This window comes from Hypanus sabinus, chromosome 10 (genome assembly GCF_030144855.1).
Source record: "Hypanus sabinus isolate sHypSab1 chromosome 10, sHypSab1.hap1, whole genome shotgun sequence".
In the NCBI taxonomy this organism is placed as follows: domain Eukaryota; kingdom Metazoa; phylum Chordata; class Chondrichthyes; order Myliobatiformes; family Dasyatidae; genus Hypanus; species Hypanus sabinus.
The window spans coordinates 46,041,244-46,067,430 of NC_082715.1; the positions used below are offsets into that span (position 1 = coordinate 46,041,244).

The 26,187-nt window shown below is 36.9% G+C and overlaps 1 protein-coding gene across 7 annotated transcripts in view; it reads right to left on the bottom strand.

The window, feature by feature from the left end:
• The window catches only part of ldah (lipid droplet associated hydrolase), a 316,978-nt gene that overhangs the window by 230,075 nt on the left and 60,716 nt on the right, over positions 1-26,187 (bottom strand). For 2 of the 7 annotated variants that reach the window (XM_059981801.1, XM_059981800.1), the window contains exon 2: positions 11,881-11,994. The exons of the other annotated variants lie outside the window; for them this stretch is intronic. The gene's annotated coding sequence lies outside the window, so the exon portion shown is untranslated. The remainder of the gene's footprint in view (positions 1-11,880; positions 11,995-26,187) is intronic. 7 annotated transcript variants of the gene reach the window in all.

A 26,187-nucleotide genomic window follows, 5' to 3' on the forward strand; every position in this document is an offset into this window, starting at 1 on the left:
TTCTTTCAAATTTTGGTGCAAATATGGTAGTAGTAGAGGCAAATACAACTACAATGTTTAAAACACATTTTGACAGATACTGTATATGGACAGAAAAGGTTTAAAGAGATATGGACCACACGCAGACAAATAGGAATAGAGTAAATTGGCATCTTCATCAGCTTGGGCGAGTTGGGTCAAACGGCATGTTTCCATGCTGTACAACTCTATGAACTTCGAGAAATGCAATGCTTTGGAAAACAGAGTATACAGCTACCCAACGCCTTTCAACAATGCAAGTTGTTTTCTATTCAGAGAAGGAGGCATAAATGTAGGTTTAGAAGAAGTTAAAATTTAAGTAGAGAGAATGCTAAGTTATAGCACATTCAAGATTCAAGATTGCTGAGCCCCTGGCAATGATCTTTGCATCAGCACTGAGGACGGAAGAGGTTCCGGAGGATTGGAGGGTTGCAGATGTTGTTCCCTTATTCAAGAAAGGAAGTAGAGATAATTCGGGAAATTATAGACCGTTGATTCTTACTTCAGTGGTTGGTAAGTTGATGGAAAAGATCCTGAGTGGCAGGACTTACAAACATTTGGAGAGGCATAATATGATCGGGAATAGTCAGCATGGCTTTGTCAAAGGCAGTTCATGCCTTATGAGCCTGATTTAATTTTTTGAGGATGTGATTAAACACATTGATGAAGGTAGAGCAGTAGGTGTAGTGTATATGGATCAGCAAGACATTTGATAAGGTACACCATGCAAGGCTTATTGAGAAAGTAAGGAGGCATGGGATCAAAGAGGATCTTGCTTTGTGGATCCAGAACTGGCTTGCTCACAGAAGGCAAAGAGTGGTTGTAGACAGGTCATATTCTGCATGGAGTTGGTCACCAGTGGAGTGCCTCAGGGATCTGTTCTGGGACCCCTTCTCTTAGTGATTTTTATAAATGACCTGGATGAGGAAGTGGAGAGACAGGTTAGTAAATTTGCTGATGACACAAAGTGTGGATAGTGTGGAGGACTGTTGGAGATTACAGCAGGACATCAATAGGGTGTAAAACTGGGCTAAGAATTGGCAGATGGAGTTCTACCCGGATAAGTCTGAAGTGGTTCATTTTGGTAGGTCAAATATGATGGCAGAATATAGTATTAATGGTAAGACTCTTGGCAGTGAGGAGGATCAGAGCGATCTTGGGGACTGAGTTCACTCTGTGGTTAGGAAGGCATAGTAGTACACCATTCTCGTGCTTTTACATACGACCCGTAATGAATTAATATAAACAGTGAAAAATGCTTAATTAAACAACATATTTACATTTTTAAAAGCTCAAAGCTGCTGCACAGGCTGACTCTGTGTTTAGGACACTCAAAGCTACTGTGCAGGTTGACTGTGTGGTTAAGAAGACATATGGTGTATTGGCCTTCATTAATCGTGGGATTGAGTTTAAGAGCCGAGAGCTACATAGGACCCTGGTCAGACCCCACTTGGAGTACTGTGCTCAGTTCTGGTTGCCTTACTACAGGAAGGATGTGGAGGCCATAGAATGGGTGCAGAGGAGATTTACAAGGATGTTGCCTGGATTGGGGAGCATGCCTTATGAGAATAGGTTGAGTGAACTCGACCTTTTCTCCTTGAAGCGACAGAGGATGACCTGATAGAGCAGTATAAGATGATGAAGGATGTTGATCATGTGGATAACTCAGAGGCTTTTTCCCAGGGCTGAAATGGCTAACATGAGAGGGCACAGTTTTAAGGTGCTTGGAAGAAGGTACAGAGGAGATATTGGGGTTAAGTTTTTAATGCAGAGAGTGGAGAGTGCATGGAATGGGCTTTAGGCAACGGTGGTAGAGGCAGATAAGATAGGGTCTTTTAAGAGACTCCTGGATAGGTACATGGAGCTTAGAAAAATAGAGGGCCATGGGTAACCTGAGGTAATTTCTAACATAAGTACATGTTCAGCACAGCATTGTAGGCCAAAGGGCCTGTATTGTGCTGTAGGTTTTCTATGTTTCTATAGCTTATCCTCATTCTTCAGTTCACAAGTATAAAGGAGAATAAAATGGTTGTAACTTCAGATCTAATGCAGAATGTAAAAAAAATTAGCTTAAAAATCACAATAAATACAAATATAGATGCAATCCCCCCCAAAAAGCTGTAAAACTAACTGTTAAGTGTGGCCGTACATAAGATTAGCAATATCAACTAATAATGGAGGCAGGAAAATAGCCTCGGTGATTAATACTTTAGTGTGAACTGGGTCAAGGGAGCATGAGGAGATTGAATTGGCTAGATAAGAATGGCAAGGTGGGAGTGGAGTTTTTGAATTGATTGAAACCAAATTGAGAGTATGTAGTCAAGGTAATATGCTTAGAAGCATTTTTAAATCAAATGTTCAATAAATACTAGTTGCTGATGTTGTAACTTGGATAATTTTGGAAGCTTGGCTCAATAGGGGAATAGAAGGGAAAAAATCAGCTGAGAAATATGAGCATTCTTAATGATTTTTTGGAATTGAGGGTGGAGGAGACAGTATAGGAAGTAAAAACATTGGAATTATCATTGATCATTGTGAATGCCAATGCAAAAAGACAAATTATTTACCAACCATACATGAATTGTTCCTTCACAGATGTTTTTGGTTGGTTACTCCTGAGGTTAAAAAATTTCTCATACACCCAAAAAAAGTAATTTTGGAAATTATTGGGATTAAGCTAGAGAGGGTGCACAGAAGAGGGTATTAGTGAGAGACAAGAAAGTTGACTCCTCATTTTTCAGAGTAAGTTTTGCTCTTCATACCAGACATCATTTCCCCACATATCATTGCTCCAAACACTGTCAACGTCATTCAACATGTAAAATTCAGCTGCAGTGAAATGTTACAACTAGAAAGGTTATTTTTCCAGAAAGAACTTTCATGATTTAGATCATGGAAGTATAGAAAAATAAGAAAAGATCATTGCTCTTCTCTGCCATTCAATTTAACTGTCCTCTTATCCCAGGAATCACTGAAAAAAATGTTGCCTAAGGAGCCAACATGCAAAGAAATTCTTTGCTCTCACTGAAATTATCTTAAGGTACACAGAATTCATAAAGACTTATCAGACACGAACTTCTCAGACTTTATAATCTTCCTTGACTGCTTAATGGAAAACATGGTCATGACATTCTCAGCTTTCTAGCTCAGGATCATTCAGGGCTGCTGTGGCTAGCGTTTGTCACAATGGCTGCTCACCACCGGGAATTAGCAAAGTTATCCAGGTTCTACGTTCAAAGAAAGAAACAGTCATCTTCTTTTCCTTCAGCCCAGAGGTCTCACAGGCTACATAAATAGCTTTGACTTCTTGCTGGGAATGCCATTTACACTTGAACAACTTCTGTCCCCTATCATGTTCATATGCACAAACAACGTACCTCCCATTGGCACTATTCTTTACTAAGTTCCTTCAATATTCACTCATTCATTAACATTTCTCCATTTTAACTGAGGGCTGGCTGCTTGTAAATTTTATCTCCCTTTAAGAGCTGACAACAATGTCTGCACCTGCTGTTTTGCACTAGAAATAACTGTGAACTTACAGTACATCGCTAGGGATCACCAGGATAGAGTCAGCAATATCAGGTTTAGCACAAGGAAACTTGACAATACCATACACTTCACATTTAAAGTCCTTTTTATGTAGCCTCCACAAACAGAGTTAATTTCACCCACAATGTTGGTTTAAATCTACACAAACCCCAGCAAGGACCCATTTCTAGGTCCTGAAGTTTGAGTGTAACTGCAGCATATATGGAGACCAGATGTTTCACAGTAAACTGTAAAGTTCTGAACCCCCATGACAAAACACTACACAAGCTGGAAGATGAAGTATCCAAGGTTCACACTGCATGGCAGCCTTTCAACTACTTTGTGCAGCTCTATTATGTGTTTACTCCTTAATACAGACAAAAGTTGACATTTCCTTCCTGCTCAATGAAGCTTGGAAGCAACCCAGTTGTCCTGTACTTATTACCTGAGTTGTGTGCCTATTTGTGTGCTCACTCATGCCTTAGAAGGCACACATTTAAGGTGAGAGGGGGAAAGTTCAAAGGAGATGTGTGTGGGGAAGAGTGGTAGGTGCCTGCAATGTGCTGCTGTGGGTGGTGGCAGATACAACAGAGGCCTTTAAGGATATTTGTAGATGGGGACATGAATCTGCACAGACTGCAGAAATACAGACAATGAGCAGGCAGAAGGAATTAGTGTAATTAGGAATCATCGGCTAATTAGTTCAGCGCCACATTGTGGAGCAAAGCGCCTGTTCACCTGCTGCACTATTTTATGTTCTATACGCTTTACCACAGGAGGGTAATCTCTGAGCTGGAGATTGCAAGATGGGATGTGTGGCACAGTAATAGATCTTACCACTGTGATTCAAGATTGCTTAATATCATTTCCAGTACACAAATGCAAAGGAGAACAAAATAATTGTTATTCTGGAACTGATGTAGCACAGAAAAACACAATAAATATAAATATGTAAGATAGCTTAAATGCAAAGATTGTTTGTATCTCCATACTGTGACTTGAGGCACAGGAGTGCCTGTGCAGAAGGTATACGTAAGGTGCAGAATCTGCTGGGATCAAGTCCCACCACAATTCTGAATACTTAGTTCAGGAGTACACTGTGGTGCTGTGCCCATGGAGGCTTGGTCTTTCAGATGAAATGTCAATCTAAAGCTATGCCCCTGCTAGTTAAAACATCTGCTAGAACATCTCAAAAAGAAAAGCAAACATAGCCACAGGTTTCTGGTTAATCTTTCCCCCTCAGCTTCGGGTATAATAGTGGTTCATCATGAAGTGCTGCTGCCTCGGAGTTTCTGGCTTCCATTCTGGCTTTGGGTGCTGTTGTGTGGAGTTTCTGCTAGGTACTCCAGTTTATCAATCATCCCAAATAAGTGCTGGTTAGCTAGTGCAAATTATGCTTTGGTGCAGATGAAATGACAAAGCATCAAAAGGTGTTTGACGAACATGTGAGACAGAAGAACTTGCAAAAATGGAGAATGGGACTAATGACATTGTTCTTCTGACAGATGGCATGGACAAATAGGTTGAACTAGGTCCTTCTGGTGTCATGGTAGTGAAGTCAACCAATACCAGCAAAGCAAACACTTAGTGTCTGCCAGAGGATGGCATTACTGGCCTGTTCTTCCTTATTTAGTTTACTGTCTTGAGGGAACAAATCTTATGGATGCCATTGTGGATGGGTATCATCACAAAAAACATTAAATCAGAAGATCCTTAAACTGCTTCTCAATTCAATAAGATCATAGCTAATCATCGATCTTTAATCTAGTTCTGTGCTTCTGTGACCAGTCACCACAACCCTTGCAAGAGGTAAAGGGTTGATAGTTTTATATCCAATAATCCACGGTTTTGAATACACTAAAAAATGTACCCAGCACAGCTTTCTTGAGATTGGAATTTCAAAGATGCTGAAATTTCTCCTTTGTCCTAAATCGACCGCATGATATCCTAGGCAAAGGGAAAGGAAGTGAATTTGCTTTATGATCTATGCTTTGTGGAGGACGAGCATGCGTCAGTCTCTACAGGGGAATCCAGGGAACAGAGAGTTACCAGCTTTAAGTTCCTAGGTGCTAACATGTTGGACGAATTGTCCTGGGTTCATCATATAGACGTAATCATAAGGAAATCATGACAGTATTTCTACTTTCTTAGGAGATTGAGCAGGTTTGGTTTATCAGCTCAACACTGAAAACTCCAACAGACTTCTTCAGATGTACTCTTGAAAGTATCCTGAATAGATGCATTGGCAATTCAAATATGCAGAAATACAAGAAGGTGCAGAGAGTAGTGGACTCTGCCCAAATTGGGTACCTCCCTCTTCACCACATACAGGAGGCGTTGCTCAAGGATACAACATCAAAGTTCCCCTCTATCTTGTCCATACCATTTTGCTGTAGCTACCACTGGGTAGGAAGTATAGAAGCAAGAAGTCCCATATTATATTCAAGAACAGCTATTTCCCTTCAAACATCCAGTTCTTGAGCCAATCAGCAAAACCCTAATCCTAACAGTTTAAAACCAAAGTAACCAATCTAATCACTTTACACTAAATTGGTTTCACGTTTTTAAAAATTCTAATAGTTTTTATTGTAAAATTTGCGTAAAATTTATCTTTAATTTATGTTTTTCTTGTGAATGTTACTTAATATTATGCCTGTGATGCGGTGCAAATTTTTCAATGCAACTATGCGAACATGTACTTGTGCAAGCAACAGCAAACTTGACTTCGAGTGCAACTTTCTTCTCCACTGCTATCAGACTTCTGAACCAATAACCTCTTTTTCATCCCCTTCTTGGTAGTGCTGTCACATTCTTGTACTTTTAATTCTAAATCCCTGTTATTGTCAATACAATCTTAGCACCGTTGCATTATTTTGCACATTATATTCACTATTATACACTTTTATTTTACCACATATACTGATTATCTATGAGCCCCACACAAGCAAGAAATTTCACTGGACCCTAATGCACATGACAATAAACTAATGACTAATGGCTGGTCTTCACCTAAGACACTTGAACTAATATGTTTAATAATCTCAGAATTTGCCGTGCTTCAAAGATATCACCTCTCATTTTCTTTAAATACCTTCACTCTGTCCACTGCAGCAGTAGGATCTCCAGAGGCCTAATCATTTCAATTTCACTTCGCATTCCCAAGAGACATGTCTGACCAGGGCCTCCTCAGCTGCTATCATGAGTCTAAATGCAAGTTGGTAGAGCAACACCTTATGCTCTGTCTTGGCTGCCTCCAACTTGATAACATAAACATCAATTTCTCTAACTTCCGATAACTACTCCCCCCTGTTCCTCCCTCCCACCCTTCTGTCTGTGTGTCCATATATATATTTATCAATAATTATTATCAACACTCTTCAGAGATTGTCTGCCTGGTATCAGCGGTCACATATAATATGCACCAGGTACTTATACGAGCATCCTCCACTGGTCCCATGGCATCACTGTCCCTGATTGGGTGGTGAAGCAAGTACTACACCTTGTTGAAGGGTGGCCTGCAGGCTAGTGGAAGCAAGGAATGCCTTACACCTCCTTTAGTAGAGATATTTCTCCACACCACCACAAATTAAACCAAATCAGTGGTAGGAAAAATAGTGAATTAAGGTAGTGTTAATGACTCATTCTCCAATCAGAAATACGATGGAGGAGGGGAAGAAGTTGTTCCTGAAATGTTGAGTGTGTGTCTTCAAGCTCTTGAACCTCCTTCTTCTTGGTAGCAATGAGAAATGGGCAAGAGGGTAATGGGGGTCCTTAATGATGGATGCTGCCTTTTTGAGCCATCACCTTTTGAAGGTGTCCTTGATGCTGGGATGGCCAGTGAGCATGATGGTGTTGGCTGAGTTTACAGTTTTCTGCAGCTTTTGCCAACCCAGTGGCCCTTTCATCCCAGACAGTGGTGCAACCAGTCAGAATGCTCTCTATGTTACATCTATTGAGATTTATGAGTGTCTTTGGTGACATATCAAGTCTCCTCAAACTCCTTACGAAATATAACCTCTGATGTGCTCTTGTTTTAATTGCATCAATAGGTTGGGCCCTGGATAAATCTTCAGAGATGAAGGCACCCAGGAACTTGAAACTGCTCACCTTTTCCACTACTGAGCAATTGATGAGGACGGGTGTATGTTCTTTTGAGGACCCATTCCAGAAGTTCACTATCAATTCCTTGGTCTTTATGATGTTGAGTGCATGGTTATGGCTGCTCCTTTTCTTCCACTTCCCTGCCTTCACTTGCCCAGCTTCTCCTTCCCTTTACTGCACGGTTACTGTCCAATCAGATTACTCTTTCTTCAGCCCTTGACATCTTCCACCTATCACTTTGAAGCTCCTCACTTAGTGCCTTTTCATCCCCATCCCCCACCACCGGTTATCACACATCGATCTCTGCAACTTCAGCCACCTTCAACAGGATCCACCATTAAATACATCTTTATTTCCTCGCCTTCCACACTTGGCTCTCCACAGAGATCGCTCTCTCCGTGACTCCCTTGTCCATTTGTCCCTCCTGGCACTTATCTCTGCAAACATAACAAGTGTTACACCTGCCCATTCACCTCCTCCTTCATCATCATCCAGTGGTCAAAACAGTCCTTCCAAATGAAGCAATACTTCACCTACAAGATAGTCCAGGCCATCTACTGTATCTGGTGCTCCTTGTGTGGCGTCTTTGACATCAATGAGACCCGGCATAGATTTTGGGACCACTTTGTTGAGCACATTTGCTCTGTCTGCAAAATGCAAGATGTCCTGATGGCCAACCAGTTTAATTCCACTCCCTATTTCTATTCTGACCTATCAGTTCATGGCTTCCTCTTTGGTCACAATTGGTCACAATGAGGCCAATCTCAGGTTGGAGGAGCAACACCTCATAGTCTGTCTGGGAAGCCTGCAATCTGACAGCATGAACATCAATTTCTCTAACTTCCCTTTTTCTCTTTTTCTATTCCACTTTTACCTCTTCACCTCACCTGCCTATCATCTTCCTACGGTTTCCTCCTCTTTCTCTTTCTCCTATAGTCCACTCCTCTCTTATCAGATTCCTTCTTCTTTGACCCTTTACCTTTTCTACCTATCACCTCCCAGCTTCTCACTTCAACCCCTCCTCCTCCTCCTCCACCCACCCACCTTCCTACTTTCCCCTTCACTCATCATCTGCCAGTTTATACTCCTTCCCCTCCACCCAATTTCTTATTGTTGGCTTCTGGCTCTCTCTTTTCTAGTTCTGATGAAAGGTCTTAGCTCAAAACAACAACTGGTCATTGCCTGATCTGTTGTTCCTCCAACATTTTGTGTGTGTTGCTCAAGATTTCTAGCATCTTCAAAATCTCGTCTCCTCTCATTCTTTGAGCACCCATTCTAAAAAAGACCTATCCTGATCATTATCTGTTAATAGAACCACCTCCATAACCAATTTCATTCTAATGCACCTTCCTTTCACCATTTCTATGGCAAATGCACCCTTTTTTGTCATATGGAGACCAAAAAGGTACAATGTCATTCAAGTGGGGTATCCCAAAAGTTGTGTATAATTGTAGCAACATTTTCATTCCCTTTCAATTCAGCTGTAATGAAGTCATTATGTTTTTTTGGTTGCTCATTGACTCCATATGTTAATTGTTTTGTGTATGTCTCAGGATACCCAATACTACTGCATATCAACATTTATCATTTAAAAGATATTGTTTAAAAGATGTAGTTCTTCCAACCAAAATGAATGACTCCACTGTTAGGAAAACAATTTTAATCAGGAGTTATGAGGGAGCTGTTATTAATACAATCAACCTGCAAACTCTGCAATGAATTCCTAAAGCAAAAATCAGTTTTGAAGTCTCCAGGATTGTTGCATGAATGAACAGCTCTGTCTGTAAAGGGAGCAGGCTAATGGCTCACAGTGGGAAATCACTTCATGCTTTGGTAACCGAGAAGACAATCTTTCTACTGACATTTATATGAGGATATTTTGTTAAATACAGGTGAGTCGGGGAGGGACAGGATCGCATTCCTAGAAAACTGACGGCATAGGAATTTTCTGTAATGCAACGCCAAGCCACCTGTGCAAACATGTAGAAATGCAGGTTGAAGAAAAATAAATATTTGGTGTTTTTGTATTTTGTATTTATTTTTTTAAATTACACATTCAACTGATTTCATTTTGTAGCTCATATTTCTAGGTAGTAAGAGCTTGAGTTGGGGTAGTGATCTGTGAAGTTTGCAAGGGTGTTCCCATTACTAGAATGGCCATAACCTGTAATGCAACACCAAATGACCCTACCAAATGACACTGAAACCAACGATCAAGCATAGAACATCCTGAGCTTTGCACCACTGCAGATCACACAGGGAAACAATACATACAGAATACGGTAACTACCCTACACTGAAACCCCAAGGATGAGATCAGCCAGTGGTCCAGCCTTAACACATGGCCAAAGGCATATTTGGTCTAGCATTCCTGCACATCCAGAGAACTTACCCAAATTATAGTGGTAAAAGGGGGCTATTTAGATATCTGAATTCACAATAAAGGTGTTCAAATATTCTAAGGTTGCTTGTCACTAGAGATGTGTTCACATTATAAGCATGTAATTTTACAGAACTACTGCTACACATTGAAAAAGACTATGTAACTGTAACAATTAATACTATATTAGGGAGACTGAAAATCTGGCTGAGTGGTGTCATAACAACAACCTCTCACTCAATATCAGAAAGACCAAGGAACTGATTATTGACTTCAGTAGAGGGAAAACAGAGGTCTGTGAGCTAGTCCACTTTGGAGGATCAGAGGTAGGGAGGGTTTACCAACTTTAACTTCCTGGGTGTTACTATTACAGAGGATCTGATCTGGGCCCACCACATAAATGCAACTGTGAAGGAAGCACAGCAGCATTTCTTCTTCCTTAGGAATTTGCAAAGATTCGACATGATGTCTACATCATGGGTAAAGCCCCCCAATTACGCACATCTACATGAAATACTGTTGTAAGAAAGCAGCATCCATCATCAGGGATCCCCAAAACCTACATCATGCTTTCTTCTCGCTGCTGCCATCAGATAGAAGGTACAAGAGCCTCAGGATTTGTTCCACCAGGTTCAAGAACAGTCATCACCCCTCAACCATCAGGCTCTTGAACAAAGTGACATAACGCAACTCCTCTTGCCCCATATTGAAATGTTCCCACAACCAGTGAACTCACTTTCAAGGACTCTTCATCTCATGGTCTCATTATTTATTGCTATTTATTTATATTTACATTTGCACAGTTTGTTGTCTTCTGTACTTTGGTTGGTCTTTCATTGATCCTGTTATAGTTACAATTCTATAGATTTGTTGAGTATGCCCACAAGAAAATGAATCTCAGGGCTGCATATGGTGACATATCGAGTATGTACTTGGATAATTAAATTTACATTGAACTTTAAACTATATTTAATCACCTTTCATTTCTATGTTTAAAGAATGTAAAACAACAATACCTTGAATTCAGAGATTTTTCCCAGATTCTCTCAAGACATTCTAGCAAGAGATTCTTCCATGATGTTTCTTCAGCATGTTTATTGTGATGAAGACCTGTAATATCTACAGATCTCATCTCCATATAAGTCATTTAAATTTATTCAGACAGATTTTCCCATAACACCTCAATTGCTATAACCATATAACCATATAACAATCACAGCACGGAAACAGGCCATCTTGGCCCTCCTAGTCCGTGCCGAACCCTTAATCTCACCTAGTCCCACCTACCCGCACTCAGCCCATAACCCTCCACTCCTTTCCTGTCCATATACCTATCCAATTTTACCTTAAATGACACAACTGAACTGGCCTCTACTACTTCTACAGGAAGCTCATTCCACACAGCTATCACTCTTTGAGTAAAGAAATACCCCCTCGTGTTTCCCTTAAACTTCTGCCCCCTAACTCTCAAATCATGTCCTCTAGTTTGAATCTCCCCTACTCTCAATGGAAACAGCCTGTTCACGTCAACTCTATCTATCCCTCTCAAAATTTTAAATACCTTGATCAAATCCCCCCTCAACCTTCTACGCTCCAATGAATAGAGAGTTCATTTGACCGCTCACTTAATCCCCTCAGAGATTCTTTATTCCACTGGAAGTTTAATTTTCCTACAAATTAATTACATTTGACTATTTCATCTTAATCATTAATGGACTGTAAATAGTGCAGATGACTCAGCCCTGGTTGCTACTGATGTTAATGTGATTCAAGAAATTGTAGACTGCTTCTTGTTTGCTGCCACTCTTTTTGGCCTACAAATCAATGTCTCCAAAACCAAACTTCTGTACCAGCCTCCTCCTCTGTGTAGTCCCAGTGAGACCCAGCCACCAGTCATATCGGTGAAATGTTCTGACTCCTTCACATACTTAGGAAGCGCTGTGACCAACACCAACTCAACAGATCTGGAAGTTGAGAGAAGAATTCAATCAGCTACAGAAGTCTTTGGTGCATTGTCTCTATCATTGGTTGGTCGAATCAATGCTGTTAAGATGATTATTCTACCTTATCTTTTATACTTATTTCAAGCGTTACCAATTTTTATTTCTAAATCCTTTTTTGACATTGTTGACTCTAAAATTTCTTCATATAGATGGCAGAATAAAAATCCTAGATTAAGTAAATAATATTTACAGAAGTCTAAAAAGGTGGCTTGCATTGCCGAACTTAAGATTTTACTATTGGGCAATTAATATTTGATGTTTAATATTTTGGACACAGGACTGAGTAGCAATACAGAGACCACAATGGGTAAATCTTGAATGTAAACCTGTACAAGGTTTCTCATTGGTTTCTATTTTAGGAACCTCACTTCCCTTTGTTCTTTCTAAATTGAATAAACAAATGGTTAATCCAATAATTAAATATACATTATGAATATGGTTTCAGTTTCATAATTTTTTTGGTTTGAATAAGTTTATTTTATCTAGCCCTATTATATCTATTCTTTTTCCTACCCCCTGTAATGGACCAAGCCTTTTTGATATGGAAAACGAAGGGTATAACATGCTTTCGTGACTTATTCACGGATAACTGTTTCATGTCTTTTGAACAGTTGTCTAATAAATATAATTTACCCAGATCCCACTTTTTTTAGATACTTACAAATTAGAAACTTTTTGAATAATATGTTACAGACCTTTCCGAATTCATACCCAATGGATATAACCGAAAATTTTTTAGGTTTAAACCCTTATCAGAAGGGTTTAATAGCAACCATATGACCAAATGATCATAAAAATACAGCCAGATATATCAGATTAAATTAAGAATGAATGGAAAAAAGAACTTCAATTTTCCTTACCTACACAGGAATGGGAAAAAATTCTACATTTAGTTCACTCTTCCTCTATATGTGCTAAATACGCATTGATACAATTTAAGGTGGTGCATAGGGCTCATATGTCTAAGGACAAACTTGCTTGTTTTTACTCCCATATTAATCCTATCTGTGATAGATGTCATTCCGAAGTAGCCTCTTTGACTCATATGTTTTGGTCTTGCCCTCTTTTGGAGAAATATTGGAAAGATATTTTTGGTATTATTTCAATAGTTTTGAGTATTAATTTACATCCTCACCCCATTACTGCTATTTTTGGCTTACCAATGGTGGATAACAGTAATTTATCCCCATCGGCTCATCGGATGATTGCATTTGCTACATTAATGGCCAGAAGATCCATTTTATTGAACTGGAAAGAGATTAATCCTCCAACTACATTCCAATGGTTTTCCCAAACTATATCTTGTTTAAATTTAGAGAAAATCAGAAGTGTTATTTTTGACCCTTCGATTAAATTTGAAGAAACCTGGAGACCATTTATTCTACACTTTCATATGAGCTAAATTGACCTTTCCCGAACCTCTTTTATTACCCTTAAATATTTGGGTAGAGGAGTGGAGTTATTGACACTACTGTTTATATCTGTTGTAATATAAAAGCCCAGTTGTTTTTTTCCAGTTTATTTTGTAAGTTAGTTAGTTGTTTTTTTTATATATTTTTTTCAATTTGGGGGTTATTCTTTTCAATATAAATACTGGATGAGTTTGGGAGATTTGGTACATTTGTGTTATCAATAGTTGATACTTGTATATACTGCTTTATTAACTTTGTATTCCCAATCTCTCTGTATTTCTATTGTTACTATGTTTTGTTCGAAAATCAGGAAAAAGATTTAAAAAGAAAGAAAGAAAGAAATTGACCAAGACACAACTCAGGTATTTACGCCAAATATTACACATCAAGTGGCAAGAGAGGGTACCAGATGTGGAGGTGCTCAAACATGCTGGGACAGTCAGCGCAGAATCACTCAACACAGCTTCACAGCTGCGTTGTACTGATCATGTTACAAGAATGAGTGATGATTATTTAACCAAAGCTGTTTTCTATGGCGAGCTACATGAAGGAAAGAGGAAGCATGGTGGTCAGAAGCTGCGTTACAAAGATGTGCTCAAGCGCCATATGAAGAACACTGACATGAATGTCAACACCTGGGAGAAAGATGCTTTGAACGGAAGAAGTTGGTGCTGCATTGTCAAGAAGTCAATCCCAGCTACTGAGGAGAAAAGGCGGAAGAAATATGAAGCAGGTCATGAACGCAGACATTCGGTGCTAGAGCTGTCAAATCACAAATGCAACCGATGTGGGAGACAGTGCTAATCCAATGCTGGTCTTGTGGCCCATAAACATGCCTGCAGAGACTAAACTCTCTTTCTTCTTTCTTTCTTTTTCAATCTTTTTATTAAATTTCATATATAAAAAAAAACAACACAAAATAATGAATAGATTACAGATTCAATAAACTTGAGATTACATTAGTAATAGGATAATAATATCCTATTAAAACATCCATCAACAAAAGGTGCATAAATCAATCAAGTCTATGTAAATATATATGAAAAACAAAAATAATCGTCGAAAAAAGAGAAAAAAAAAAAAAATTGAAATTATATATGAGAAAAAATATATAATGAAAAAAAATACTAAACTAACACTAACATGGGCAATAATAACACTTTATAAATATATAAAGGTGTCAAGAAAAGAACTCCAGAACTCCATACCTGAACAAGTATAAGTAGAGAAAAGGATCTGAAATAAGCCAAATTAATTCATATGAAAGTGTCGAATAAATGGTCCCCAGGTTTCTTCAAATTTAATTGAAGAATCAAAGATAGTGCTTCTGATTTTTTCCAAACTCAAATAAGAAATAGTTTGGGAGAGCCACTGAAATGTAGTAGGAGGATTTACTTCTTTCCAGTTTTGTAATATAGACCTTCTGGCAATTAATGTTACAAAGGCAATCATTCGTCTGATTGAAGGGGAAAGTTGATTGCCATCTTCATTTGGTATACCGAAAATTGCAGTAATAAAATGGGGTTGTAAATCGATATTCCATACTGAGGAAATGACATCAAAAATGTCCTTCCAATAGTTATGTAAAGTGGGACATGTCCAAAACATGTGAGTCAATGAAGCCACTTCTAAGTGACATCTGTCACATTGAGGATTGATATGCGAATAAAATCGGGCAAGTTTATCTTTAGACATATAAGCTCTATGTACAATTTTAAATTGTATTAAAGCATGTTTAGCACAAACAGAGGAGGAATTAACCATTTGTAAAATTTTTTCCCATTTATCTGTTGATATATTACATCGAAGTTCTTTTTCCCATTCTTGTCTAATTCTATCCGATATTTCTGGCTGTATCTTCATAATCATGTTATAAATAAAAGCTACTAATCCCTTCTGACAAGGATTAAAAGTAAAAATCAAATCTGAAAAATCCGATGGAGTTGAATTAGGAAAAGATGGAAGAATTTTATGTAAGAAATTTCTAATTTGTAAGTATCTAAAAAAATTAGATTTAGGTAATTCAAATTTGTTGGATAGTTGATCAAAGGACATCAAAGTACCTTCAAAAAAAAGATCACGAAAACATTTTATACCTTTCCTTTTCCATATACTAAAAGCTTGATCTGTCAATGAAGGTTTAAAAAAAAAATTACATAAAATAGGGCTGTCCAAAGCAAAGTTTTTCAGATTAAAGAATTTGCGAAATTGAAACCAAATTCGTAGTGTATGTTTAACAACAGGGTTAGATATCTGTTTATTGAATTTGGCTAAATCAATAGGAAGAAAAGAACCAAGAACGGAAAATATAGAATATCCCTTAACCTCACTACATTCCAAATTTACCCACTGTGGGCACACAGGTGAATCCAAATCTAGTTTCCAGTACATTAGGTTACGAATATTATTCGCCCAATAATAAAATCTAAAGTTAGGTAAAGCTAGACCACCATCTTTTTTAGACTTTTGTAATTGCCTTTTGCTTAACCTAGGATTTTTATTTTGCCAAACAAATGAGGAAATCTTTGAATCAATATTATCAAAAAAAGATTTAGGAATAAAAATTGGTAAAGCTTGGAATAAATATAAAAATTTCGGTAAAATCATCATTTTAATAGCATTAATCCGACCAACTAATGATAAAAATAAGGGAGACCATCTAGTAGTAAGTTGCTGAATTTGATGAAGCATAGGTAAAAAATTCAGTCCAAATAAATCTTTATATTTCTTGGTGATTTTTATACCTAAATAGATAAAGTTATCAGTAACCACTTTAAATGGCATCCTATCACTCAATAAAGTTTGCGCGTTTAAAGGGAATAACTCACTCTTATCTAAGTTTAACTTATAACCAGAAAAACTACCAAATTGAGCCAACAAGGATAAAATAGCAGGAATAGACCTACTAGGATTAGAAATATATAACAACAAATCATCAGCATAAAGCGATAATTTGTATAACTTCTCATTACGGGTAATACCAAAAATATTAGGAGACTCACGAATAGCAATAGCTAAAGGTTCTAATGCAATATTAAATAATAAAGGACTTAAAGGACAACCTTGTCTCGTACCACGAGATAATTGAAAAAAAGAGGATCTATAATTATTTGTAAGAACAGAAGCAACAGGTTTATAATATATTAATTTAATCCATGATATAAAATTAGGACTAAAATTAAAGTTTCTCAATGCATTAAATAAATATGTCCATTCAACTCTATCAAAGGCTTTTTCAGCATCTAATGAGATAACACATTCTGGGGTTGTAGGTGATGAAGTATAAATTATGTTAATCAATTTTCTAATATTAAAGAAGGAATATCGATTCCTAATAAAACCAGTTTGATCTTCTGAAATAATCTGTGGTAATACCTTTTCTAATCTAATGGCTAAAATTTTTGTAAGAATCTTAGAGTCTACATTTAATAATGATATAGGGCGATAAGATGCACATAAGGTAGGATCTTTATCTTTTTTAAGAATTAGAGAGATAGTAGCTTCATAAAACGATTGAGGTAATCTCTTCTTAACAAACGCATCATTAAAGATTTCACATAGCCAAGGAGAAAGCAATAAAGAAAAAGTTTTAAAAAATTCTACAATAAAACCATCAGGACCAGGAGCTTTCCCTGAATTCATTGATGAGATAGCCTCTCTTATTTCATCCATAGAAATAGGAGCATCAAGCAAGCTACAATCTTCATCTATCAGTTTAGGAATATTCAAATTATTAAAAAAATTATCCATCGTAAACCGGTCACCGTCAAATTCTGATTGATATAAAGATTTATAAAAATCTTGAAAAGTGTTATTGATTTCTTTATAATCAGTAGTTAAATTACCGTCTTGTTTACGAATTTTAATAATTTGTCGCTTAGTCGAAATAGCTTTTAATTGATTAGCTAACAATTTACCAGTTCGATCACTATGAATATAAAATTGAGCCCTAGTCTTAATTAATTGATTCTCAATTGAAGAAGATAATAATAAACTATGTTCCATTTGAAGCTCAACTCTCTTCTTATAAAGTTCTTTGGTAGGAGTAACAGAATAAATCTTATCAATTTCTTTAATTTTATCCACCAATAAAGCTATATCTGAATATCTTTGTTTTCTTTTACCAGCAGAATATGAAATAATTTGTCCACGAATAAAAGCCTTGAAAGAGTCCCAAAGTATTCCTTTATCAATCTCTTCATTATAGTTTGTTGAAAAAAATAAGTCAATTTGTTGTTTTATGAAGGTAATAAATTCTGGATCTTGAAGTAAAGTAGCATTAAGTCTCCAAGATCTAGTATTGATAGAAGAATCCGAAATCTTGATAGATAACTTCAGAGGTGCATGATCCGAAATAGCAATAGAATCGTATTTACAATCAATAACATCTGTTAATAAACGATGATCAATAAGAAAGTAATCAATTCTAGAATAACTATGATATACATGTGAAAAAAAAGAAAATTCTTTACCTTTAGGGTTCAAAAACCGCCATATTTCAGTAATTCCAGAATCAACCATAAAAGAATTAATAAGTAAAGCTGATCTATTCGGAAGGGTTCGAATAGGTTTAGATCTATCCATCGAAGGATTCAAACAACAATTAAAGTCTCCACCCATAATCAACATATATTCATTCAAATTAGGAAGAGAAGTAAATAACCGTTTAAAAAATTCAGGACAATCAAAGTTTGGAGCATAAATATTAACTAAAACAACTTTCCGATTAAAAAGTGAACCAGTTATCAACAAAAATCTACCCTGTGGATCAGAAATAATTTCATAATGTGTAAACGAAATTGAGGCGTCTATAAAAATAGACACACCCCTAATTTTAGCGGTACAATTTGAGTGAAATTGTTGACCTTTCCAGAACCTAAAAAAACGTTGATTATCCTCCCTCCTAATGTGGGTCTCCTGTGCAAAAATAATATTAGCGTTCAATCTATGGAATACTTTAAATATTTTTTTACGTTTAATCGGATGATTTAAACCATTAGTATTCCACGAGATAAAGTTAATAGATTTATCCATCATACCAATATTAATTGTGTGTATCATAAAAGGTTAAAAAAACACATAACCCACAATTTAGGAAGAAGGAAAATTGATTCAGGAGCAACCGGAGATCCTGACACCTCAACAATATTAACAATTTAAAGTCAGCCCATAAACTAAAAGCAAAAAAATAAAAAGCAAAAGCATGAAAAAAGATCCCTCCCCCCTCCCCCCACCCTTTGAAAGAAAGCCAAGCGGCAGGCGCATAAACTAATACTAATATTACCCCCATTTCAAGATGGCAGCTCCATAAGAAAATTTTTTAAGAAAAAACTATATAACACCCCAATTAAAATATAGAGTTGCAAAAAAAAAAATATATATATATATATACCTACATATATATATATATATATATATACATACACATACACACCCATATCAGACAAATCAAAAAAAAAACTAAAATAGTAAAACCAGAAAGATCATTAATAAAAAAAAAATGCACATTAAAGTTTAAAAATGTGATACACCTTTAAAAAAGAATTTCCATATTCAGATACAAAGATGACGTTTCACAAGCCAAGACTTATGGGAAGAAGAAACGACATTTTGAGAAAGCCATATTACAAAATATGAATATAAATTCAGCAATCTAATGAGAAAATATAGTAAAAAAAGTTATCAAAATAGAATATTTTTATATAAAAAAAAGATTTAACAGACACTACAACATATTTAAAAAAAAACTAAAGAAAAAGAATTCAAAACCTTTGTTCCATTTCTAAATACAGGCAAGCAAATAAACGCTTATAAAAAGTAAAGACTTATGGGAAGAAGAAACGACATTTTGAAAAAAAAAATAATTCATTATTACAAAATACAAACGTATATAAAAAAAGGATATTATAAAGATTAAAACAGCATCTATAAGCGATAATAATAGTAAAAAAAAAGACCCAGACCCATAGTTCAAAATAAGAAGTTATAACCCAACTTCCAGGGTTAAAACTTAAAATGAAATAACATCCTCTCTCCAAAAAAAAATCTTCAATGTAACTCATAGTTCAAGTTGCACTAGAGGATCGATATTCTTCAACAAATTTCTTCGCTTCTTCAGGAGTGATAAAAAAGTGTAGACTGTTGTCGGGCAACACCATTCTAAGTTTCGCTGGATACATTAAAGCTTGTTTAAAACCAAGCGAATGAATCTCTGCCATCACTGGTTTAAAAGCGATCCTGGCTTTCATAACTTCATACGAGTAGTCTTCAACTATTCGAAATGAATAATTTCTGTAGGAGATCATACCTTTTTTACAAGCTAATCGAATTAGAAGCTCTTTCTCACGAGGATAATGAAGGCGAACAATCACCGCTCGTGGTTTATCAGACACAGACGAAAGCCTCGCAACTCTATGAGCGCGGTCAATAACAGGTTCATTTTTCAAACCTTCACCACCGAAAATTTCCCACAGTAATTTAGAGAAAAATTCAGTTAAATCACCGGACTCAACTTTTTCGGGAATTCCGATGATGCGCAAATTCTGTCTGCAAGAACGATTTTCAAGATCAGTAATTTTAAACTTGTACTGATCTAAAGTTTTAGCAGTCGACTCTATCTTCTTCTCTAACACTTCAATTGTACGTGCTTTTTCACAAATTGATTGTTCAAGAGTCGCGATCTTATTTCCATGCTGTTGAACCTCTAACGCCTGCGACTGAAACTTAGTTTCAAGCGATTTAACAACTCCTTCAAGATCGGATATTTTCGAAGTAATCCTCCTTTCCAAACTTAACAGTTTACTGTCCAATTTACCTTCTAGTCTGCCTTCCAGAGCCGCAAATTTAGCATCCAGTTTATTGTCCAATTTACTTTCCATAGCCGCAAATCTAACATCCAGTTTAGTGTCCAAAAGACCAACAATTGCGTCGATGGATAAAGGATCCTTAGCCGATTTCTTACTTGTAGCCATTTTAGGTTTGACAAGATTAGATCAACTATTATTTTAGGAAAAAAGGGTCAATCAAAGGTAGCAACTCATATGATTAAGTTCGAAAAGGTCTAATTAAAGGGTGATTATAGTTAAAAAAATAAAGAGCGCCTAAAAGGCAGATGCTTACGTCGCCATCTTGAAACTCCACCCCGAGACTAAACTCTCAGCACAGTCAACATCGAAATCGATGGACAGTCAAAGAAGAAAAGAGGGTAAATAGTGAAAGCTGTCACATGGATACTTGAGACATTCAATCAGTAAGAGTCAGCCAACCTGAAAATGGCCTACTTATTCCAATTCTCTGCATTATGCTAGTACATTATTTTGAATTGGAGCCTTATTTTATTCAACCATTTTTCATGTAGCACCTTCTCAAATGTCCTTTGAAAATGCAGATACACCACACGTAATGGTCCCCCCTTATCTACCCTGCTAATCACATCTTCAAAAATCTCTTAGATTAGTCAAACACAATTTCTGTTTCACCAAATCATGCTGACATTGGCTAATCATTTAATTTTCTAAATGCCCTTTTACCAGATGCTCAATAATATATTCCAGCATTTTCCCAACACATGATGACAGATTAACTTATTTAAGTCCCCTATTTTTCTCTTTTACCTGTTGCCTGACATTTACTACCTGCCAATTCTAGAACTGAATCAGAAACTTAGAAATGTTATAAATTGGGAGCAGCACTACCTCTGGCAGTTACCTCTTCACAGTCTAGAAAATAGACAATCTGGTCCTGGGCACTTGCTGCAGCTTATTTCTGTAAACTTTTCAAGTACTTTAACTTTACAAACATAACTTACCTCAGTTTCCCATTCTCACTTAATCCATGATTCCCACATTCACAGCTGCTGGAGTCAGTGTTAAATTAAATATGACATGTATAAAGAAAAGGATATCCTGAATGAGTCCAGTTCTGACAAAGAAACCCAATAAGATTGATGGGATTGCCACAAAGACCATATGAATCCCAATTAGCATCAATCAAGGAACTTATGCATGAAAGAAGAAATGAGCGATTCATCTACTCAAAAATGAAAGGTCACCCAACTGAAACAAAACAAACTAAATCTGAAATATTAACTGTTTTATTCAGCACAGATGCTGCTTGGCTTACTGAATATTTTAAACAGATTTGTTTTTCAGTATTTCTACATAACTGAATAATGCTTGAATAACTGAATAACCCAAATGTTCGGTAAGCATTATTTTATTACTGTCACATGTACAGTGAAAAGTTTATCTTGCATACTGTCCATACGGATCAATTCATAAAACAGTGCATTGACATAGAATGAGGTACAAACAACAGAATGAGGTGGAAAAGCTACCTGAACTGCTCTTTTTCAGTAAACAGTAAATGCAAGATTATAATGAGGTAGGTTGTGAGGTCAAGATTCATACAAAAGGTCCATTCAAGAGTCTGATAACAGCGCGATGGAAGCTGTCCGTGACCCTGCTGGTACATGCTTGATTGGAGAACAGAGAGAATGTCAGAGTGGGCGGGACTTTTGATTATGCTGGTTGCTTTACTGAGACGGAGAAGAATTCATAAAGTCCATATCTATAAACCAAATGACAAATGGTGTGTCTCTCTAAATCTTTGTCATGTCAATGGAAGTTGAATTCGTTATCAGTTTGCAAGCATAATTTGGTTGTCGCTACACAATGAAAAGCATCGGTTACAGCAAACTGACTACAAATCAATTTCATCAGTTTCCTAGTAGATTTATTTCTGACCCATTCGCTAATTCCACACACCCCCTCCTTCCAGATTCATCATGCAGATTAACTCTCTCCCACTTAGTTGTCTTCTATGAACTTATAGTAGTTGACTGCATTGCTACCTTGTCATCAGAAACTTTCCTATTTCCTAAGATTACCCACATCACTATATTGTTCACCATGTCCAACACTAAACTACTGTAAACACTATCTCCCAATAACATCTCACTCTGACCTGCCAATCCTCAGATACTTCCTCTTCCTTCAATTAATTCAGCATGGTCCTTTGTCTCAAAAATTAAAGTCTTCGTTCTCTGCTATTCCCGACATGAAGTTATAACAACTGCACCTCACTACACTGGAAAGAGTACCACTGCAGGGATCTTTTAACTTGAATGAATTTTCACCCTTGAAAATTTCAAACTCCTTCTCAACCTTCACACCCAAGACCCTTCCAAAAAACTCTATTCCTGCAACCAAATTGCTTTTACACACCCACTCTTTTTGTTCCACTGTTTGAACCTGTGCCTTCCATTACTCAGGTCGTGAGCTCTGGAATTTCCTCCTCATAATTTAACCTCCCTTATTTTGCTCCTCCCTTCTCTCCTCCTTTTGGACCTTCATTAAAATTTAATGCTTAGGTCAAACTCTTATTCCTAAATGGCCATTCTCTGGCTCCATTATTTTTTTACACCACGGCAATCCTTTAAGAGTTTTCTCCAATAACACTTCAGTACGGTATGGCACAATGTTAATTCATACAAGAACACACAAACATAGCAGCAGGAGTTGAATATCTGGCCCTGAACACCATCTGCCTCACCTCCTCTTTTGAGCCGCTTCCACATATCCCTCAGCTCTTGGCCTTTTCAGAAAAATCATCAACTTCTAGTTGTCTAGCATCTACAACTGTTGAGGATAAGAACGCCAGACACTCATCACACTGCTAATAGAAATTTGTATGCACTTCAGTTTTAAATGACAACTCCCTTACCTTGCAACTATGTCCCGTCATTTCTGACTTCTCTTTTAGTGCACAGTAATTACAACACCTACCTTCCCGTGCTCGCTGAAGACCCCATATGTTTAAGTAATATCATCAATTATTAATCTAAACATTGCCTGCACAGTCATCACTTTTCAATGTCGTAATTAATTTGAATTTAATAATTTTAAATTGCACTCCTTAGCAGTTCTATTAAATCCAGATTGCATTACCTTGGCCAATCAGAAAAGACTGGGGGAAAAATCTACAACCATCGATCTACGACACCTGTGACTTCACACTTCATTACTGATAGCACGCAATCTGAGCAAGGCAAGAGAACCTCCACTGAAGAGAGGAAAAAAGCTGGGGGCAAGAATGACACTTTTCCCATGGTGAGTAATAATTTTAGGAGACTTCAACATAGGTTGTAAATTATATCCTTAAAAATGATAACTCGTACAACTCTAAATTTCCAAGTGCTCTCAGCTGTAAGATTTAATGTAGAAACAACATAACATACTGTATTCAGAAGCAGGTAGCTACCCATACAGTTATCTACATCAATGACCACAGAGATCAATGGAGACAAGAAGGATACATAAACATCTTAAAGAATGCTTAACCTTTCAAAGATCCTCGAGACATTTTAACTCCATTAGCTCAGATTTCTTTTCAACGATCAAGATTTCAATCGCTTGAGTATTGAAGTAAATAATTCACTAACAGATTCAGGTCTACAGCTTATTATCCATAACATAATCAACCACAGATTTTCTGTTGTTACAGAGATCTATTCTTTGAAATTTAAGCTTTGCAGGTGTGCCACGTGAAAGAGTCACTTAAAAATTTTGTTCAAAGACCCTTTTGAAATTACTATTCAACAACTGCATGAGTACAGAAATTAATTTCAAAACATAGTTTTATTCCGTTATATTTTACTCATACCTAGTAATATAATAGCAAGACAAAATGAAAAATTTAAGACCTACAGGAATTTACAAAAAATATTTGACAATTCAGATTTCAATATATAACCTTATTTAACTTTTTCCCCATCCCCAGACAGCTTCTGTGTACACACAAATTTCAGATTTTCAATTAATTTCCTTTTTTTTAAAAAGAGAAGTTTGTAATCAATTTGAATTTGCTGCCTGAAAGGAAATTCAGCAGTTATTTTCATTGCGTCACAGAAAAGTACAGAACACAAACAGGCGCTATGGTCCGTCTAGTCCACGCTGAACCTTTTAAACTGCCAACTCCCATTGACTTGCTCTCCTTACCCATACCATTCATGTACCCATCCAAATTGCTCTTAAACATTAAAATCAAGCTTGCATGTACCACTTGTGCTGGTAGTTCATTCCATAATTTCACAACCCTCTGAGTGAAGAGGTTTCTCCTCGTGTTTCCCTTAAACTTTTCATCTTTCACCCTTAACCTATGGCCTCTAATTCTAGTCCCAGCCAACCTCAGTGGAAAAAGCCTGCTTGCATTTACCCTATCTATACTCCTCATAACTTTGTATTCCTCTGTCAAATCTCCTCTCAATCTTCTATGTTCCAAGGAATAAAGTCCAAACTTATTCAATCTTTTCTTATAACTCAGGTCGTCCAGACCCAACAACAAATTTTCTCTATACTCTTTCAACCTTGTTTACATAATTCCTATAGGTAGGTGACCAAAATTGCACACAATATTTCAAATTAGGAGTCACCAATACAACTTCAACATAACATCCCATCTCCTGTACTCAATACTTTGATTTATGAAGGCCAACAATTTTGCCAAAGATTTTCTTTACGACCCTGTCTACCCGTGACACCACTTTCAATGAATTATGGACCTGTATTCCCAGATCCCACAGCCTTCAGTGCCCTACTGTGTAAAACCTACCCTAGCTGGTCCTACCTCACACTTGTCTGCAAAAAATTCCATCTGCCTTTTAGCAGCCGATTTCTCCAGCTGGTCCAGATCTTGCTGTAAGGCATGACAACCTTCCTCTCTATCAATTACACCCCCAATCCTGGTGTCATCCAGAAATTTGCTGATCCAGTTAACTATATTATCATCCAGATCATTGATACAGATGACAAACAACAAAGGATCCAGCACCATCCCTGTGGCACTCTACAGACAGGGAGGCAACCCTCCACTACCACCCTCTGGCTTCTCTCACAAAGCCAATGTCTCATCCAATTTACTACCTCATCTTGAATGCCAAGTGACTGAACTTTCTTGACCAACCTCCCATGTCAAATGCCTTGCCGAAGTCCATATGGACAACATCCACTTCAAAGGGAAAATGTTTACAAATTAAAAAAGAACTACGGGGAAAGAACAGGAGAAAGGAAATAACTAGTAGACTGTTTAAAGAACCGGCATTGGTATAATATGCCAAATGATTCAGTCAATTCTATGGAATCCTGATGACCAGCAGCTTCAATGCCATTAAACTGGCTGAGCAGCCAAGCATGACAGCAAACACTGAAGCATTTTCAACTGAAAATTAAAATACTTAAGAGTACAAAATAAAGATAGGAAGATCTACAGATGATTGATGTAGAATTTAAAACAGTAGAACCAAGTTTTTAATTTGCTTTAAAATATATTCTGAAATACTTATGTGAAGGAATTCCAATAAATGCACATAAAAATTAGACATTGTACAGCCAGAGATTTTGCTAAGCAGTACTTATGGCTTTGCAGACCAATAAAAATTCACTTAGGCCAAATTAAATAAAGTTTAAGATTTTCAGATCATCTTACAGTTGCAAATAGATTTAGTTCACCCACTGGAGAAGTTGCAAACAGAACAGCCTGTGGACGAACGTTGAATCACTGAGGGCAACTTGGGATTTCCTTCTGTGTCCAAAAGTTCTGAGTTTGCTCAGTTTCATAGAGTATTGATGGTGAACAGCAATAGTTTCATTCTCATTAGTACTATACAACATGAGTCAATATTCTTTTCTCACACTGTATAAGTGCAGTTAAGCCTGTTTAACTCTGTGTCCATAAAATAATCTTC